The sequence below is a fragment of the Vicia villosa genome, unplaced genomic scaffold (assembly GCF_029867415.1).
Source record: "Vicia villosa cultivar HV-30 ecotype Madison, WI unplaced genomic scaffold, Vvil1.0 ctg.003058F_1_1, whole genome shotgun sequence".
Taxonomy (NCBI): Eukaryota; Viridiplantae; Streptophyta; class Magnoliopsida; order Fabales; family Fabaceae; genus Vicia; species Vicia villosa.
In genome coordinates this window covers 127,877-140,713 of record NW_026706102.1, presented here as the reverse complement: position 1 = coordinate 140,713, position 12,837 = coordinate 127,877, and the positions used below count along the sequence as shown (strand labels likewise).

At 29.4% G+C, this 12,837-nt stretch overlaps 2 pseudogenes; both read right to left on the bottom strand.

Annotated features, from left to right (window-relative positions):
* Positions 1-358: 358 nt before the first annotated feature.
* LOC131640327 (GDSL esterase/lipase At1g28600-like) lies at positions 359-2,612 on the bottom strand (annotated as a pseudogene).
* Positions 2,613-3,663: 1,051 nt separating this feature from the next.
* Positions 3,664-11,189, bottom strand: LOC131640326 (GDSL esterase/lipase At1g28590-like; annotated as a pseudogene).
* Between the last annotated feature and the right edge of the window lie 1,648 nt (positions 11,190-12,837).

Sequence of the window (12,837 nt, the reverse complement as noted above, 5' to 3'; positions counted from 1 at the left end):
AGTCACCATAGTTTTATAGGGAAGTATTATCACATTAAATAAATTATATTATCTATCACTTATTATTAAACAAGTAAAAAATTAATTAGTAATGTTTGTTCTTGAATAACAAACTTTCTCTTTTGTATTTTCTGATTAGTGCTCTAATATAAAAGAAGCATAGCTTGCAGTAAGCTGATAATTTTTATTATGATATTCAAGGAAATCATTTTTTGAATAATTTTATTAAAGGTGAATAACCTATCACCATGTAAGAGGTTGGAGGAAAAAAAGTAATGTGCCCCTATAAATAAAGGTGTTTTTTATGGTGGCATCATGGTAGAGTAACAAGTAAAACACTATATTTATTTAAACATCCTTAGCTAACATTCATGGATCACAAATTACTAAATTGAGGGAGAGAATATGGTCCATTAATAATACCATTACCAATCAATCTATATGCCGCCTCAGTCAAATGAATACCATCCCACCCAATATATCGAGAAGGATCATCACAAGAAATCATGTCTGGTTTTCCACAAGGTTCTGATGCATTGTAATTATATGAACCTCCCACCCCACAGCAGGTTTGGAGTCCTATTAAACATGCTTTGACATCAACTTAAAAATCATCACACTAGTTGTGAAACAATGTCTTAGACTGACTCATTTTAAATTAACATTAACTCCTTAAAGAATATACTAACCTACCTTTATTGTTTCTCAATATATATTTCTAAGATTTAAAGAGGAAAAAGATTAGAGTCTTAAGAAGTAATTTACTTTAGAAGTTGAGAGTGTTGGTTTACCAAATTTTGATGGATACTGGTATAATGGCAATGCAGCATTATAATAATCAGCATATATGATATTAGCATGAGGATGAATTTCTCGAAGCCTATGTATCTCATATTGGAGCTTCTGGTTATAATATTTAAAAAATTTGTTTAACCATTTGAAGCAACCAAATGAGTCAAATTGGTTACCATCTTTGGTTTCATAAAGGGTTAAATATATTGCTTTGCATCCTAATGGGAAATTCCCAGGGACCAATAGTGTGCGTGCCCTTAGATCAATCAACTCCTATGAAAACATAAAATACAAATTATATATGCTTGAAAAATTGAAATTAAAATAGAAATTTATTCATACATTGTAATATAGAGAAAATAATCTTACATTGATTGATGAAGTTATTGCTTTGATTACATCCGGTACGTATGTACTAACCTCTTCTATGCTCTTGCCTGTTAATAAGGGATTGCTGAAGTCATTGCCTCCAATCTCTCCCACAAGAAATAATGAATTTTTAAGAATATCATGGCAGCCTACAAAATTGGTTTTCAATTCATTAACTTAACAAAATTAACTTAAGTTATATTATTTATTCTTTTTCAATCAATAATTGTTGTGTTCATTCTAAGTGTATGAGCTATTTGTGCACAAGTGTGCGTTAGAAGTTCCACATTAGTTGGAAAAGTGGATATTGAACACTTCATAAATGAGAGGACTCATACACCTATATCACCTTAAAGTTTTGGGGTGAATATGTGGTGTATCTCTCACTTAATGATTTCTCTTGACCCAATGTGGATGCTCCGCTTTGACCCAATAGTGGTTGTAGAGCCAATGGTTCAAAAGTAAAGGACTGACTCCTTGTATTGAAAGTATTATTGACATGGTGGTGTTCAGATAATGTGTCTCACTGAAGTGGCTATGATGTAGTAAGAGTGACAACAATAGTACAAGTATATGTGGATTATTGAGCTCCCACTTGAGGGATGGCGATACAAGTGTATGTGGATGAAATAACTTTCACTTGAGCGGAAACATAGTGGATGAACTCACACTTGAGGGGAACAATTTTTCACAATCATCAACAACATTAGAAGAAATAAACCTTCAAGACCATTTGATATCGTATGTCAGAAACATCATGCAATATTTCTAATATAATCTCAACTTGATGACAAAGTATGAGCACACATTAATTGAAATTGCTCAATTGGTATCATCTTAATTTTAATGTTTAGTTAAAAAAATGATTTGGAATAAAAAAATTGTATTGTAATTTGTGTGTATTCGTATTATCCGTTTATTTGATTTGAATTGTACTTTGAGTTACCATCTCATTCAATAGATTAGATTTGAACTCATGCCATTGTGTTTTGAATGAACATTTAGAAAACTTAAAACATGCTGGTCAAAGTCAACATCTTGTGTGTGTCTTGAATGACAAGTTAGAAAACTTAAAAAAATATTTGTTGAAGCTTGATTCAAATCAAACATCAATTTAAAATTTGGATTTTGACACTCTTAAGTTGATTCTAATCAAGGATATGTGTGACTTGAATCACAACACTCCTTGAGTCGAATCACACCTCCTTTTGACTCGAATAATGACTACTCACTTTTCTTTTAAAAAAAACATGATTTGAATCATACTTTTGTCTGACTCAAATCATAAGTTCAAACCATGACTCAAACCAAAATGGAAAACTCCTCATTTTATTACCTTGATTCAAGTCATTCTTTTTGCTGAATCAAGTTATAACCTTATGATTTGACTTGAGTCATTTGTTCTTTTTCTCACCTTTTTGTGTCAAACCTCCAATACCTATATAAATCATTTTTATCTTATATTCCAAATACAATATTTCTCTTTTATGTGAGATCAGTTAAGATCAAATCCACATTTTCAAAAATGCTTGAGAAAAACACATGATAATTTTTCCTTTCACCAAAGCTCTTCCTCCTTGTTTCAACCTTGTGAATCTAATTTTTTTTTAACAAAATTTTGTTGTGTATATTAGGATAAAAAATAGTTTTGTGTTTATGGCATCTGGATATTGACATCATGCAAGGTAAGAGTTTATCTATACTCCATGGAATCAATAAAATATTACTGCAAAACAAAGTTGGGAATCGGTATGGCTGAGTAAAGGTCATTGCAGAATGAAAGCTTGAAGCAGAATATTTGTATCTAGCAAGTTTTATGTATCAAGATCAAGTGAATATATTGAAATGATTTACAATTTTAGTGTTCTTCTATAATAGAAGGGAAAATCAATTTAGACTTGTGTTGGCTAAAGCGATTGGCTTATAGTATTTATCAGTGTACAAAAACACTCTTGTATTAATTTTACAATATAGTGAAAGACCCTACAAATATTCAATGGTGAAACCATTGAAGAGTGGACTAAGCTCTAGCGAGGATGAATGAGTTGAACCACTATAAATCCGGTGTACATTTTTCATCTCCCTAACTCTTTTACATTTTTGCATAGTATTGCATGTCTTAATATATTTTTAATTTTAGAATATCATGTGATTACATTTTTACCTTACTTATAGTGATTTATTGTATAAGATTAGATCTGTGATGGATCTAGTTCATTGATTATTTTATCTTTCGATTATAATTGTAGACTTTTAATTTTAGATTAAACAATCAAATGATCAAAATTCTATTTAAACCACGTGTGAAAATTGAATTATGAAATTGTTGTATTTCATGTCAAAGAAACTTCATTTTTTGAATAATTTTATTAAAGGTGAATAACCTATCACCATGTAAGAGGTTGGAGGAAAAAAAGTAATGTGCCCCTATAAATAAAGGTGTTTTTTATGGTGGCATCATGGTAGAGTAACAAGTAAAACACTATATTTATTTAAACATCCTTAGCTAACATTCATGGATCACAAATTACTAAATTGAGGGAGAGAATATGGTCCATTAATAATACCATTACCAATCAATCTATATGCCGCCTCAGTCAAATGAATACCATCCCACCCAATATATCGAGAAGGATCATCACAAGAAATCATGTCTGGTTTTCCACAAGGTTCTGATGCATTGTAATTATATGAACCTCCCACCCCACAGCAGGTTTGGAGTCATATTAAACATGCTTTGACATCAACTTAAAAATCATCACACTAGTTGTGAAACAATGTCTTAGACTGACTCATTTTAAATTAACATTAACTCCTTAAAGAATATACTAACCTACCTTTATTGTTTCTCAATATATATTTCTAAGATTTAAAGAGGAAAAAGATTAGAGTCTTAAGAAGTAATTTACTTTAGAAGTTGAGAGTGTTGGTTTACCAAATTTTGATGGATACTGGTATAATGGCAATGCAGCATTATAATAATCAGCATATATGATATTAGCATGAGGATGAATTTCTCGAAGCCTATGTATCTCATATTGGAGCTTCTGGTTATAATATTTAAAAAATTTGTTTAACCATTTGAAGCAACCAAATGAGTCAAATTGGTTACCATCTTTGGTTTCATAAAGGGTTAAATATATTGCTTTGCATCCTAATGGGAAATTCCCAGGGACCAATAGTGTGCGTGCCCTTAGATCAATCAACTCCTATGAAAACATAAAATACAAATTATATATGCTTGAAAAATTGAAATTAAAATAGAAATTTATTCATACATTGTAATATAGAGAAAATAATCTTACATTGATTGATGAAGTTATTGCTTTGATTACATCCGGTACGTATGTACTAACCTCTTCTATGCTCTTGCCTGTTAATAAGGGATTGCTGAAGTCATTGCCTCCAATCTCTCCCACAAGAAATAATGAATTTTTAAGAATATCATGGCAGCCTACAAAATTGGTTTTCAATTCATTAACTTAACAAAATTAACTTAAGTTATATTATTTATTCTTTTTCAATCAATAATTGTTGTGTTCATTCTAAGTGTATGAGCTATTTGTGCACAAGTGTGCGTTAGAAGTTCCACATTAGTTGGAAAAGTGGATATTGAACACTTCATAAATGAGAGGACTCATACACCTATATCACCTTAAAGTTTTGGGTGAATATGTGGTGTATCTCTCACTTAATGATTTCTCTTGACCCAATGTGGATGCTCCGCTTTGACCCAATAGTGGTTGTAGAGCCAATGGTTCAAAAGTAAAGGACTGACTCCTTGTATTGAAAGTATTATTGACATGGTGGTGTTCAGATAATGTGTCTCACTGAAGTGGCTATGATGTAGTAAGAGTGACAACAATAGTACAAGTATATGTGGATTATTGAGCTCCCACTTGAGGGATGGCGATACAAGTGTATGTGGATGAAATAACTTTCACTTGAGCGGAAACATAGTGGATGAACTCACACTTGAGGGGAACAATTTTTCACAATCATCAACAACATTAGAAGAAATAAACCTTCAAGACCATTTGATATCGTATGTCAGAAACATCATGCAATATTTCTAATATAATCTCAACTTGATGACAAAGTATGAGCACACATTAATTGAAATTGCTCAATTGGTATCATCTTAATTTTAATGTTTAGTTAAAAAAATGATTTGGAATAAAAAAATTGTATTGTAATTTGTGTGTATTCGTATTATCCGTTTATTTGATTTGAATTGTACTTTGAGTTACCATCTCATTCAATAGATTAGATTTGAACTCATGCCATTGTGTTTTGAATGAACATTTAGAAAACTTAAAACATGCTGGTCAAAGTCAACATCTTGTGTGTGTCTTGAATGACAAGTTAGAAAACTTAAAAAAATATTTGTTGAAGCTTGATTCAAATCAAACATCAATTTAAAATTTGGATTTTGACACTCTTAAGTTGATTCTAATCAAGGATATGTGTGACTTGAATCACAACACTCCTTGAGTCGAATCACACCTCCTTTTGACTCGAATAATGACTACTCACTTTTCTTTTAAAAAAAACATGATTTGAATCATACTTTTGTCTGACTCAAATCATAAGTTCAAACCATGACTCAAACCAAAATGGAAAACTCCTCATTTTATTACCTTGATTCAAGTCATTCTTTTTGCTGAATCAAGTTATAACCTTATGATTTGACTTGAGTCATTTGTTCTTTTTCTCACCTTTTTGTGTCAAACCTCCAATACCTATATAAATCATTTTTATCTTATATTCCAAATACAATATTTCTCTTTTATGTGAGATCAGTTAAGATCAAATCCACATTTTCAAAAATGCTTGAGAAAAACACATGATAATTTTTCCTTTCACCAAAGCTCTTCCTCCTTGTTTCAACCTTGTGAATCTAATTTTTTTTTAACAAAATTTTGTTGTGTATATTAGGATAAAAAATAGTTTTGTGTTTATGGCATCTGGATATTGACATCATGCAAGGTAAGAGTTTATCTATACTCCATGGAATCAATAAAATATTACTGCAAAACAAAGTTGGGAATCGGTATGGCTGAGTAAAGGTCATTGCAGAATGAAAGCTTGAAGCAGAATATTTGTATCTAGCAAGTTTTATGTATCAAGATCAAGTGAATATATTGAAATGATTTACAATTTTAGTGTTCTTCTATAATAGAAGGGAAAATCAATTTAGACTTGTGTTGGCTAAAGTGATTGGCTTATAGTATTTATCAGTGTACAAAAACACTCTTGTATTAATTTTACAATATAGTGAAAGACCCTACAAATATTCAATGGTGAAACCATTGAAGAGTGGACTAAGCTCTAGCGAGGATGAATGAGTTGAACCACTATAAATCCGGTGTACATTTTTCATCTCCCTAACTCTTTTACATTTTTGCATAGTATTGCATGTCTTAATATATTTTTAATTTTAGAATATCATGTGATTACATTTTTACCTTACTTATAGTGATTTATTGTATAAGATTAGATCTGTGATGGATCTAGTTCATTGATTATTTTATCTTTCGATTATAATTGTAGACTTTTAATTTTAGATTAAACAATCAAATGATCAAAATTCTATTTAAACCACGTGTGAAAATTGAATTATGAAATTGTTGTATTTCATGTCAAAGAAACTTCACTTACCTCGATTATGTTTATTTTTTACTATCTATTGTAATTGTGATAAACATTGAAACATAACATTTTCAATATATCTACTATATTTTGCTTCCGCAATTGTTATCTGCGCACCATTTCGTAATGTTATAATTTGTTAAAAGTAAATAATATTGAAATTTGTTTTAGGAGAATAATATAATAAATTTAACCTCCAGACAGACCATCTTATTCTCATATTATCCACCAATAATTAACCTAAGTACTGGTCTTTTTAAGCGAAGTTGATACATTTTAAAGTCATCATGTTATTTGTTTGATGTCATTAATTAAATAACAAAGGATTATGTGCCCCATATGCAAGCTGGTGACATTTCACCTGACTTCAAGCTTTTGTCTTTTATGGATGTTTATTTAGGGTACGATTTTATACCAATGGAACCCAAGAATGCACGAGGACAATATTTACGACCGATAGTGGAAATTCTGTTACAAGGTAATGTCTTTCTTGCTAAAAAATGAAGGTGTAACATATTAGTGAATGATTAATAAAATCTTCAAAGGTCAACTGTATTGAAGGTGTACATAAACAACATGATAGTGAAGTCTAGTAAAAAAGAAGCTCATATTTCCCATTTGAAAGCCATGTTTAGAAAAGTCTAAATACTAATGCTTTGTTTGAAACAACATATTTTTGAGCTTATAGCTTATAAGCTCATATAAAAAGAAAAGACTTGTTTCGTGACGGTCTTTTCATAACAAGTTTATAGTTTATTTTATTGACTTATAGCTAAATTTTCATATGCAAAGTTAACTATTATAAGTTATTTTGTGAAAACAGCATCAATGTTTTGAATCTCTAATGACTTTTTTCTAATCGAACTAAATCTTAAATATACATTTTGATACTTTTTATTTATTATTGAGATATTATATTTTTTATTTAGCATTAATAATCACTAATTTAATATAATCTATATTTTTATTATTTTATATGTTTTAAACATAATTTTTTCATTATTATTTTCACTATTAATTTTTAGTATATCATATTATATTTGTAATAAATTTAGCTTACAATAGTATTAATAGAATTTTGTCTTAGTAATAGTTTTGATCATCCTATTTTACCTAATTCACAAAATCGATTCTTCTTATTAAAATTTTAAACTATTTTTATCTTCCTCTCATACTTTTATACTTAAAATTAATGATGTTTCTATACTTGTATACTTTTTTTAAATACTACATAATAAAATAGCAACCTCATCCTCACACTTATAAAAGAGCTAGATAATAATAAAACTAAATTTTCAATTCAAAGTTTCACCCTTATAATTCCGTTAACCACTTCAATAGCATTGCATAACAATATTTTAAAAATTAAAGTGTTTATCAAATCGACGAGAGTAGTGTGTCACTGGTTCAAAGGCTGAATCACTAATCATCAGTGGTATATCATGATTAAATTAATGAAATCGGATAATTCTGTTGGAATAAACAATTATTTATTAAAAATGATATAACTATTAAACAGGTCGAATGAGTTGACTTCTTCTTTAAAAAATATTACGACGCCTACAAAATTTTAAAATATTATAATTTCACAAATTTATTATTAAATTTAAATTTAAAAATAATCATTACACACAACAAAATAGTATAAAATATAAATCCAAATAAATATTTAAAAGAAAGTCCAATTGCAACATAAATCGAATAACAAAATAATTTGTCTAATAAATTTATTTTTGAGAGAAAGTTGTTTCAAATAACTTTTTAATATAGTCTATTTATATTTTGATTTTATTTTTTTTAAAAATTATTAAAGCAGCATTGTTTTTTGTCGAAAAAAACATTTAATTGTTTGATTTTCCAAAAGAGCCAATTCTCTGGCTTTGACTGGTTTTAGCCGATTCTGGTCGATTCATACCGACTCAATAGCTTACCCAATCCATTAATCAAATCAATTTTAAATTCAACCGATTGATTTGATCCGACTTTTACAACATTAATGCAGAAAAATCAGATACAAAGTTACGGGTTCAAACCTACTCCATTTAGCTATTTACTTTTAAAAAAGTGAATTATAGCTAAGTATGTGATAAAAAAAACATAACTAAAAAAAAGTCTCACACTTATATGTTAAAATCGGCTAAAAAAATATTAATGTTTTTTAAGTAGTTTATTTTTGGTTCCTATAAAAAAATAACATGTTTTGGTCTCTACAAAATAATTATGCACCTATTTTTAGTCCTGTTGTTAAGCTGATGTGTATTTTTTAATGATTATTTTGCAGACATGTTTATAACGTTATAAAAAGTTCTTCGAAAAAAAGAAACTCAAAATTTAATTTTTAAATCGAAATTTTCATCACTTTTATCATTATCTTTTGAAATTTAAAAAACTTATATTTGATTTTTTTTATTTTAAAAATCTTAAAATTTGATAAATAAATATTTTAAGTATTCTAAATATGTATGAAAAAATTATTTAGAAATTTAAAAGTTAAAGAATAACTAAATGATTTTTAAAATTTTGAAAAATAACAAAACTAAAACTATATACTTAAATTTTTTATAGAAACCAAATTATAAAACTAGATATTCATAAGCATCGAAAACATATTTAATCTTTTATATTTTTATTTTTTATTTTTGCAAAGAAGAGAATCACTTTGTTTCTTTTCTTACCGGTGTATTGAGATATGATCAAAAACAAGGAAAAACTTACTCTTTGAAGAATTGCAGAGAATAGGAAGAAGTTCCTTGAACCAATTCAACTGAACTGTTAATGAATAATTGGTAGCAACGATATGAACATCCCTCTCTTCAAAGTAACTAACTTCCAACGCAGTCGCTCCTATAACCGCAAAATTTGCTCCATTCTTTGCTGCATTATCTTCCAATACACCATTCTTAATTCCTAAATATGGTTTCACCATTGGAATACCTAACAATTCAGCTGCAAAAAATCGTTGAAATTAACAACAGTAATCGGAATAACAGAAAGTGATACGTAAATAAGCAAGAAGGCATACCTATGAAATCGATGATGAGGCGTCCATCGGAGCAACGACCAGTTGGACGATGAAAGTAGGTTTTGTCGTAGGGAGGTAAGGAACAACGATTGGGAGAGATGAATTGCTGGTTGCCAGTGTCGGATAGGGAATCATCGAAGCTGGAGATGGAAGAGTAAGAGGGACATACCGCCGTAAATAACTAGGGGTGTGCATGGATCATAAACCAAACCAAACTGAACCATATATATGGTTTGGTTTGGATCTAAAAACTGTTTCTATAAAACCGGTTTAATTTTTTAAAACCGGTTTACTTGTGGTTCAATTCAGTTTTAAACCGGTTTTTTACAATTAAAAACAGTTTTTAAAAAACCAGTTTTAAACCGGTTTTTCTCAAAACCAGTTTTTTATTTACTTAAAAAAATACAGTTTTCAAACCAGTTTTCAAACAAATTTTATAAAAAATCAGTTTTTAATTGTAGATTTGATTGTAATCACTTGGTTATAATACTATTTTTAATCTTTACAATTCAATATGTGATGCATTTAGATACTTTCAAACTCAGCCATCTCAATTCTACAAACAGGATTGAAAATGTGATATCATGGATTCAGTTTGTGAAAGAAAAGACTTGTTTAGATTCATCTCAAAAAAGAGAGAAAATTGGGAACGAACAAGAGAGATGAGTACTGCACCTGAAACTATGAAAACCTAGATAATTAGTTTATGGTAGATTAGGTTAAATTGAATTGAAGAAAGAGATTTGATTTTACCGTTTGGAATAAATTGAATTCTTCTGAGAGATGAAAGATTTGAGAATGGGGTGAGTGGGAAGACATAGCAACTCAATGAGAAAAGTGAGATGACGATACATATCATGATGAAGGGAGAAAGAGACAGTGTTATTCCAAATGTGGTATCCAATAAGCTGAACCGGTTTAGAATATGGGTATTGGTTTTTTTTAAATTTTATTAAATGGGCCACCAGTTTTATAATTTGTTATTGGATTTTTAAATTTGGAATAATTCAGATAGGAATTTGGTTTTTGGTTTTTGGTTTTATTGCACACCCCTATAAATAACAGTGCAAAAGCAGCTATCATAAGAAATAGTAATTGTAATGTAATTGTTCTCCATATTTGTTTAGTAGCTGCCATGAGAAATGTGAACAAATTGTATTGCACTAACCTTACCTCATATTTAATCTCTTCATTTACTTTATATTATAATGCAATATTAGGTGTGTGATTGAATGCAAATAATTTCTTAAGTTGGGATTGTCCCCACAAAAATTGTTTAATATTTTTTTTAAATTTAGACTAGGGGGCCATTTGCTTTTATTTTGGAGTGAATATAAGGAGAAACATACCCCATAATCTAATTTTTTGAATAGGGATGTGTTAAATTCAAGAGTAATATTGAGGTAAATTGCTATGGACCAATATCTAAGCTATAGTATGTTAGGCTAGCATGCAATCAACTATACTCTTAACCCTTAAGTTGTGAATGAATTAATGTGTTGAACTTTGGAGATAAAAGTCTTTCTAAAAAAGTTTGTTAGCTGTGATTGTACGCGTAGAAGCAGGGCTGGCCTAAGGGGCAAGCCATATAGACCATGGCTTTAGACTTCAAAAGATCGGACTTAAGAAGTCTCAAAAATAATTATTTAGTTATAAAATTATATAATGGCATAGCTATAAAGATGGAGCTTTCTTAACTGCATTTGAGACACTTTCAGCGTTTCAAGCTCAATTGTCTAACATTCTACTTTTGAGTACCCAAACATACCTTTCAATATATGATTAGTACCTAATTCATCTTTACTTTCATAAATGACATTTAGATAAAAACTTAGAGTTCTAAAATAACATTTAACTTTGCTTCTCGTGATAAAAAAATAGAGAATTTACTCGAGACTTGTTATGAGATAATCCTCACGACCCTTAGTCCCTAAGGAACTACTCAAACATATTCAATGGTAAATCAAATGAAAAATACATGGTCGTTACGTCCATGATCAAGAAAATATTTAAAATAAAAATAAGAATTTAGATTAAAGCAAGAATACTTGAATAATATAGCCCCAATGGAGTATTGGGTACAACACTTGATAGAAAAATAAAGTTGCAAAAAAGTAAGCCTGGTAAAGTAAACTAAACATTTAAGGCATGAAGTAATGCATTTTGTTTTTCATATTTTCTAGAATATATAGGCTAAGCCTCATTACAAGCCAACCAATTTGTGTCCTCTCAATGCTTGGGATGTTTATGACAATTAAAACAGCTAGAATTCCTAGAAGAAAGAGATATGAACCAAGAAAATGAAGAGTTTTGTAATTGCCCGCCTTCTACGTCCACCTGTATCAGGCCTCTGGTTTTTTTATAGGCACATTAGGGTAAAAATCAACTATGGCTTTATGCTAATCTATTAGGAAGCAAAATTTTTCTCTCTAATTGAATAGATCATGTGTCTAAATGATTATGGATCAAACTCGCCATCTAATCAATTATGAACCCTCTTAGTTTGTTAGAGCAGGTAACGTGCTAAACGGTTGAACAAGTATAAATTCTGGTGTGCACTTTCCTAACTCTTTCCTTTTATTTTCTTGTCATTTATCTTCTGCGCTTAAATCTATACTTCATGTCTCTTCTTTGTCTAACTTAAATTTTTTTTTTTAATTTAAAAAACATATAACACAATTCACTCCCTCTCACACCTCTTGTGTTTGAAGTCACTTAGTCAACATCCCCATCATTTTTAACTTGAGTTTTTATTCCTTACTTATTGGTCAACACCTCTTGTGATTTTTCTTTTTGAAAGTAATAGAGTTTACTCTCAGTTTCCCTTACTTATTGTTTTTCTTTTGCATGTTATTTTTCCTTGCCTTGGCATAGTGATTATTCATGAATCAAAATTTAATGAGAGGGGTCGCAAAAACCAACCCTTATTATAAACTGTGTTATTTACATTTTAAGATATTAGATAAGACTATGGATTGACATACATTTTATAGGTAAATATT